Source organism: Trachemys scripta, chromosome 6, assembly GCF_013100865.1.
Source record: "Trachemys scripta elegans isolate TJP31775 chromosome 6, CAS_Tse_1.0, whole genome shotgun sequence".
Taxonomy (NCBI): Eukaryota; Metazoa; Chordata; order Testudines; family Emydidae; genus Trachemys; species Trachemys scripta.
Window position 1 is genome coordinate 129656414 of NC_048303.1, and position 7370 is coordinate 129663783.

The 7370-nt window shown below is 51.5% G+C and overlaps 1 protein-coding gene across 2 annotated transcripts in view; it reads right to left on the reverse strand.

Annotated features, from left to right (window-relative positions):
- Positions 1-1249, reverse strand: part of TDRD7 (tudor domain containing 7) — a 129711-nt gene extending 128462 nt beyond the window's left edge. Inside the window, exon 1 of one of the 2 annotated variants that reach the window (XM_034773177.1) lies at positions 1103-1249. The gene's annotated coding sequence lies outside the window, so the exon portion shown is untranslated. Of the gene's footprint in view, positions 1-430; positions 538-1102 lie in introns of those variants that run through there. The other variant, XM_034773176.1, reaches the window with a different exon arrangement.
- Positions 1250-7370: the final 6121 nt, after the last annotated feature.

Sequence of the window (7370 nt, forward strand, 5' to 3'; positions counted from 1 at the left end):
GTGCACAGGACACACACAGACACACCCAGGTACCGGGAGGGGATGGGCAGGTTGGAGATGGAAGATGGACACAGTTATGCGGTGTGCACAGGACAGACACACACAGACACACCCAGGTACCGGGAGGGGATGGGCAGGGTGGAGATGGAAGATGTCACACAGTTGTGCGGCGCGCACAGGACACACACAGACAGCGGGGGGCACACCAGAGTGGCTGTCACACAGATTTAGGGAACGGGGACGCCCCCGCCCCCCGGACAGACCCCAGCCAGGCTGGAGGGACGCCGGCCAATCCCGCTGCGGGCCGGGCCAGAGGAGGCGGCCGGGAGGCCACGGACACCTTACCGCGCCGCGCCCCTGCCAGAGGGCCCCGGAGACCCCCGCCCTCCCCAGAGCCGGGTCCCGCGCCGCCCGCCTGTCCGTGACTCACCCCCTCGCCCGCCGCGGGGCTCCTCGCGCCTCAGCCGCTGCGCTGGGATCCCGGCCTTTTAACGCCGCCCCCGGCCCCGCCCCGCGCATGCGTGGCCTGGCCCCGACCCCACAGCCTCCTGCCCGGGCGCTGCCCCCACGTGACTGGGACGAGCCAGTGCTGCGGCCCCTGCGCCCGTCACGAGAGTCGGCGCGTGCGCGCGGGGAGCGCCCGGCCCCGTCTCTTCGGGCAGGAACGGAAAGCGAAAGGGCTCCGTGCTCGTAGCCTGCCAGGCCGGTTCAGGGGCCGCTCGAGCGCCGCAGCCTCGACCCCGCCAGGCCGGCCCCACTTCCCTTCCGCCTGGCGCCCAGGGGCCCCTCAGTGCGCGGGGTCACGGCGCGCCAGGCACGTTCGGCTGCTGAGAGACCCCTGGGGGCTCAGGGTCCCGCCCCCCAACACCGAGCCAGAGACACGGCCTGGGAACCCCGCGCCCACCGCAGCTGCGAGTTGGGGACACGGGAGCTGGAGTCCACTAAACTCCTCTCTGCGGATCAGGAACCATCTGGGCGTGGGGACCCGTTTTCAATCCCTCCTGCACTGGGCTGGAGTCACACCCGATTGACAGGGGAACGGCTGGTTAGCGACAGCCTGCGGCGGCTCTCCCGAGTTCAGGGCATTAAACGTAGTTCTGACCTTTCTGGAGCTCACACAAGCAGGTTCTTCCACTCTGGAAACAGGCGAAATCTCCTGCCCCTTCCTTGCTCCGGGTTTTCTTCAGACAAACCCTGCTAGTGTCGCACCCTGTTCTTAAAGGCACAGCTCCCACTAACCAAAGTGCAAACACTAGAAGTAAAACCAGTATCAGCCCTTCGGCCTTTCCAACCAGGGCCGGCACCAGGCACCCAAGCACATGCTTGGGGAGGCACCTGGTAAGGGGCGGCGGTGGGGGGCGGGGCGCTTTTTTTTGCTGCTTGGGGCAGCAAAAAAGTTAGAACCGGCCCTGTTTCCAACATCTTTTTTTTTGAAGTGTAGTCACTCAAACTGGACATAGCTCTGCTCTTACCATTGCTGGGTGCCTCCCTAATCCTATTCAGCAATCTTCTGCGGATACAGAAGGCTGCTCAGCCACTTCAAAACATAAGGAGCTCATCATGTTCAAGTGATTAACCTTAATGCCCCTAACCTCCTTTGCAGAGTCCCTGCTTTCCAGGAGCCAGCCAGTCCCCCGCTCTATTGCATCCTACACTCTTTGTTCCTTGCATTTGACTATATTAAAACACTTGTTCAAATCAGTCCATCTTACCAAACCAGATTGCTTTGTATAACTGACCTGTCCTTTATTTCCCACTTCAGCAATTTGAGTGTCATTTGGAAATGTGAGCAATGATTTTATATTTTCTTCCTACTCATTAATAAAGATATTGAATAGTATTATTTACAATAAAAATCATGAAAGTTGGCAACACTATTTAAAGTATACTTGAAATATATTGACAATATATTATGATAATTCCTCCTTTGTAAAAAAAAAAAAAAAAAAAAAGACAGGTTTAACCTTCCAGTAAAAACCAGCTCTGCAACTTTTAAAACTTTTGTCTTGACCTGAGGGACAAGTTTTTAATGTGGTGAACGTTGTGTCATCAGGATTATTATTGCAATGCAACATCATGACACGAGTTATTGTATAACTTCAGTGGGTTGCAAGCAGGAAGTATAAAAGATGGTTATTTTAAAGGGACTTCTCGCTTCCTGCAGGACCTTGCTGTAGAATGCAAAACAGATTAGACTATTATGAGATGAGACTAGACTATTATGGATTTTCGGGGAGGGTAGTGTACACATAGGGTTTAAAAGTATTGTGCATTTTCATTGTTAAAAATAATAACTTTAAGCAATATGGTAAATAGAAAAATGAAACAGGAAGTTCCCCTTGTTAAACATACCTGGTTGATACGGGCAGGGGCTGGGGTGGAAACAAAGAAAGCTTGATAAAGGATAGCACACTGATATACGATGTTAATATTTAAACTTATAATTGTATGCCTTTTGCATTTATTTTCTGGCAATCTAAACTGAATATTTCTAACATGCCTCTCACCAAAGGATCATTTTGGAGTCCTGTTCTCTAATCTTTGCTGTAAGTGACAAATGTGAGAAATAACTATTAGAAAAGACTAAAACATTGAAGGGTTTTTTAAAGGAAAGTTCCACTTCCAAAGCATCGGCCATGTGATGATTTGTTGTAACAAACTGAATACATATCGTATAACACTGTCCTCTAGTGGCAAAATGAATTCATGACAACCTCTCTTTTAAAACCTTTAAACTTTTTTCTATCCTTATTTACCATCACCATCTGGTCACTAATCTAGCTACAAACATCATTTTCCCTACTTTATAGTACATTTGTTAGCAGTTTTACTTTTTTTCATAGCAATACAGTACAACATTGTTTTTATTACCATTTTTATACAAAGCATTATATTTAAGTGAGAGGATTAATAAAAAGAGAGCAATTTACAGAGTTGGGTACAGTGCTTTCAGAGAGGAAGAAAGGGAACATGACAGATTGGAACTGATAACTTGATGATGTTTGTGGCAGGTTTTAAGGCAAGTTTTTACTTAACAAAAAGTAATTTATAAAGTAAGTACAGCACTAATGCCACTAGAGTGACCACATGTCCCAATTTTATAGGGACAGTCCCGATATTCAGGACTTTTTCTTATATACGTGCCTATTACCCCCCATCCCCTGTCCTGATTTTTCACACTTGCTATCTGGTCACTCTAAATGCCACTGTAATCTAGCCTGGGCTGTATTTCTGTCTCTGTATCTGCCACTGGTTTCTGTCTCTCGGCCTTGTCTATGCTCCAACTTCAGTTAGTCTTTGTCTGGGAGGAGACATGTTTGTTTTATAATTGCGTGGAATGCTGCAGACTGATTATACCTTAGATACTTCTTTTTTCTGCAACACTCACCTGCCCACCTTGAGTAAATATTTTGGCACCAAACAGTTCAAAGAGAATTAAAAGCACTGATACATCATGCGTTATTTAAGAGTGTTGATGGTGATCTCTTTTCCAGCTCCTTAAGAATCTGTTTGTGGACTGCAGGGGTGAGGTCCCCTTGTGGCATATAAAATATTGTTTTATACTTTTCCATCCCCATACACGCCCTCTATCTAATCTAGCTATCTGTGTAGTCCCATCCACCCACTCTATCTATCTATCTGTCCTCATCCACCACTCTATCTAGCTATCCCCATACATCCCCTCTTCTATCCCCTTACCCCCCTCTACTTATGTATCTATCCCCAACACATGTTTTTTTATCTATCTGTCCCCTTACACCCTCTCTACCTATCTATCCCCATCCACCCCCTCTATTTATCTATCTATCCCCAAACACCCCCTCTATCCANTTCTATCCCCATCCACCCCCTCTATTTATCTATCTATCCCCAAACACCCCCTATCCATCTAGCTATCTATCCTAATCCACCCACTTTATCTGTCTATCCCCATACGCCACATCTATCTATCTATCCCCATCAACCCACTTTGTCTATCCCCATCCACCCTCTAATGATGTTGCCCATGGGAGCCAGCTTAGGTCACTCAATTAAGGTGAACTGCAAACAAAACAGGGCAGACAAACCCCAAATGCTGGTGAATATTCCAATATTTAGATTTACCAACCAGCACAAAACAGCCTCTGTATTACCTCACTGGTTACTCAGAAGTCCAAACACAGTTCCCTTAAAGTATCCCGCCTCAGGCCTCCAACCAGACACACGTCATACATATGATGATAAATTCTGAAAATCTTATTTCATCATATAAATGAAAAGGATCAGCCACACAATCAGGTCAAATGATAACTTAGATCTTACCCAAAATACACGCTTATAGCCAATTCTTATTAACTAAAATTTATTAAAAAAGAAAAGAGAGAGTTGGCTGAAAAATCAATATACATATAGACTTGAGTTTAATTTCTTGAGGTCCAGTTACATAGCAGAGATGGTGAGTTTGTACTTGCCAAAAGTTCTTTTAGAAATAGTCCATTCGTTATAGTCCAATGTCCATATTCAGGGTGACTCCAGTCAGTGACTGGGGATCTCAATTCTTATGGTTTAGGGTTTCCCTTCTTGAAACCCAAAGCAGATCTGAGATGAAGAAGGATCATGTCCCAGGGTTCTTATACATTTCCAGCAGCATCTTGGCCAGAGAAAACATTAGGTTTAACTTTCCATCTCCCAAACATCCTGGCAATTAGCACAGGGTAATTTATCCATTAAACAGCTCAGATCCAGGTTACCACAACCTTCCAAGAGACATATAGACAATAATACTATTTCACTCAAGTGTCATCCTAAATGTTAATACGCCTTTTTTGATCTTTCAATCAAAGCCATACTAATAGACAAGAATTGTTTGCTTACATCACACAGCTCTTCTGCCGAGACTACACCCGGGGCGCCAGCTGGCGGAGGGATGCGGTGATAGGGCAGTTGGAACGGGAGGTCTTCAAGCTAGAGAGGCGAGCTCCGGGCCCTGGAGAACCATTGGGCCCGGGGTGTCTTTGTTCGATCCTGCATCCATCTCCTCTGGGAGATGGATTGTGGTTCCCGCTTCTTCTATGCCCTGGAGAAAAAGAGGGGGGCAAAAAAGCATGTCACCTGCCTCCTGGCAGAGGATGGCGCCCCCCTCACAGATCCGGAGGAGATGTGTGGAAGGGCCAGGGCCTTCTACGCCATCGTTTTCTCCCCAGATCCGACTGACACCGAAGCCTGCAGGGTGCTCTGGACCAAACTCCCAATGGGTCAGCATGGGTGACCGAGACTGGCTGGAGCTGCCTCTCTCTCTGGCCAAGCTCTCGGAAGCTCTCCGGCTCATGGCCATCGACAAATTCCCGGGCATGGACGGGCTGACCGTGGAGTTCTACCGCGTGTTCTGGGACATCCTCGGTCCAGACTTCATTACTGTCTGGGCCGAGTCCCTGAAAAGTGGGGTCCTCCCTCTCTAATGCAGGCGAGCCATGCCCGCCCTGTTGCCAAAGAAGGGGGACCTCCGCGACCTACGGAACTGGTGTCCCGTCTTGCTCCTCAGCACGGACTACTAGGTCATAGTGAAGGCCATCTTGCTGTGGCTGGGGTCCATGCTGGCGGCCATGGTCCATCCTGACCAGACCTACACTGTCCCGGGCCGGACCATCTTCGATAACCTGTACATGGTCCGGGATCTCTTGGAGCTGGGGCGTAGGGATGGTCTGTCGTTTGCCCTCCTGTCCCTGGACCAGGAGAAGGCGTTCGACAGGATGGACCATGGGTATCTCCTGGGCACTCTGCGGGCATTTGGCTTCGGGCCCCAGTTTGTGGGTTTTCTCCAGGTGCTGTACACTGACAGAGTGTCTGTTCAGGCTCAACTGGACCCTGACCGAGCCGGTCAGCTTCGGCCGGGGAGTGCGGCAGGGGTGCCCCCTCTTGGGCCAGCTGTACGCTCTGGCGATCAAGCCCTTCCTCTGTCTCCTCCGCCAGAGGTTGATGGGGTTGGTGTTTTGAGAGCCGGAGCTGCGGCTGGTCCTGTTGGCGTACGCCGACGACGTGCTCCTTGTGGTCCAGGACCCGGGCAACTTGGCGCGGGTGGAGGCCTGCCAGGCCATTTACTCGGCAGCCTCCTTCGCCCGGGTCAACTGGGTCAAGAGCTCTGGCCTGATGGTCGGGGATGGGTGGCAGGCGAGCTCCCTCCCACCTGCGCTTCAAGCCATCTGGTGGAGCGCGGGTCCGCTGCTCTATCTTGGCATTTATCCACCACGCATCCTTCTCCACTGGAGAACTGGCAGGATTTGGAGGCTAGGGTGGGTGAGCAGCTGCGGAGATGGACAGGACTGCTCTGGTGTCTCTCCCGGCGAGGGAGGGCACTGGTGCTGAATCAGCTAGTCCTGTCCATGCTCTGGCACCGGCTCAACACCCTGAGCCCAGCCCCAGGGATCCCTGCCTGGCTCCAGAGGATGGCCCTGGGGTTCTTCTGGCCAGGACTGCACTGGGTCCCTGCAGGGGTCCTGAGTCTTCCCCCTGCAGACAGGAGGGGGGCACGGAGGAGCGATCCGTAGCACGCCACTCCGGGGACGAGGAGAAGACGAGCCGGGGTGAGGCCTTGGGGAAGGGGCTGGAATTGGAGCACCCCCCTGACTCCAGCCCACCCCAACCCCTGCACCCCCCCAGCCTCCTGCCCACCCTAACCCCTGCACCCCCCTAGTCCCCTGAGCCCTTGGCCCTGCCCTGACCCTACACTCCCCTCACACCTCCTCAGCCCCCCCTCACACACAGATTGTCTGTGGTGCCTGGGAGCAGGGGGGCAGTGACAGCGGGACTTGTCCGTGCTGGCTGCCACGCCCCCTGCCAGTGGGAATGCCCAGAAACTACCTCCCTGCACTCCGGGGATGGGATGGGGCGCAGCCCAGTTTTGGGGGAAAGGGGCAGTTGTGGGGCAAGTCCGGGTGCAATGGGGGAGCTGGCGGTGACTCTGTGTGGGGGGTGTAGGAGAAGCAGGGTGTTAAGGTGGGGGTTGGTATGGCAGGGGGCAGAGGGAGGGAGGGGAGAAATAAAATAAAAAAATTAATTAATGGAGATATCCTATCTCCTAAAACTGGAAGGGACTTTGAAAGGTCATCGAGTCCTGCCTTCACTAGCAGGACCAAGTACTGATTTTGCCCCAGATCCCTAAGTGGCCCCCTCAAAGATTGAACTCACAATGCTAGGTTTAGCAGGCCAGTGCTCAAACCACTGAGCTATCCCAATCTGGGTTGGGGGAGGGATAGCTCAGTTGAAGGTGGGGGTTGGCTCAGTGTGTGTCTGTGTAGAAGGTGGGTAGTAGAAGAGAGGGAGGTGACAGCCCTGGGGTGAAAGTGTGTAGGGAGTGGGCAGTAGCAGGGAGATTGAGGAGAGCCTTTGTTAGG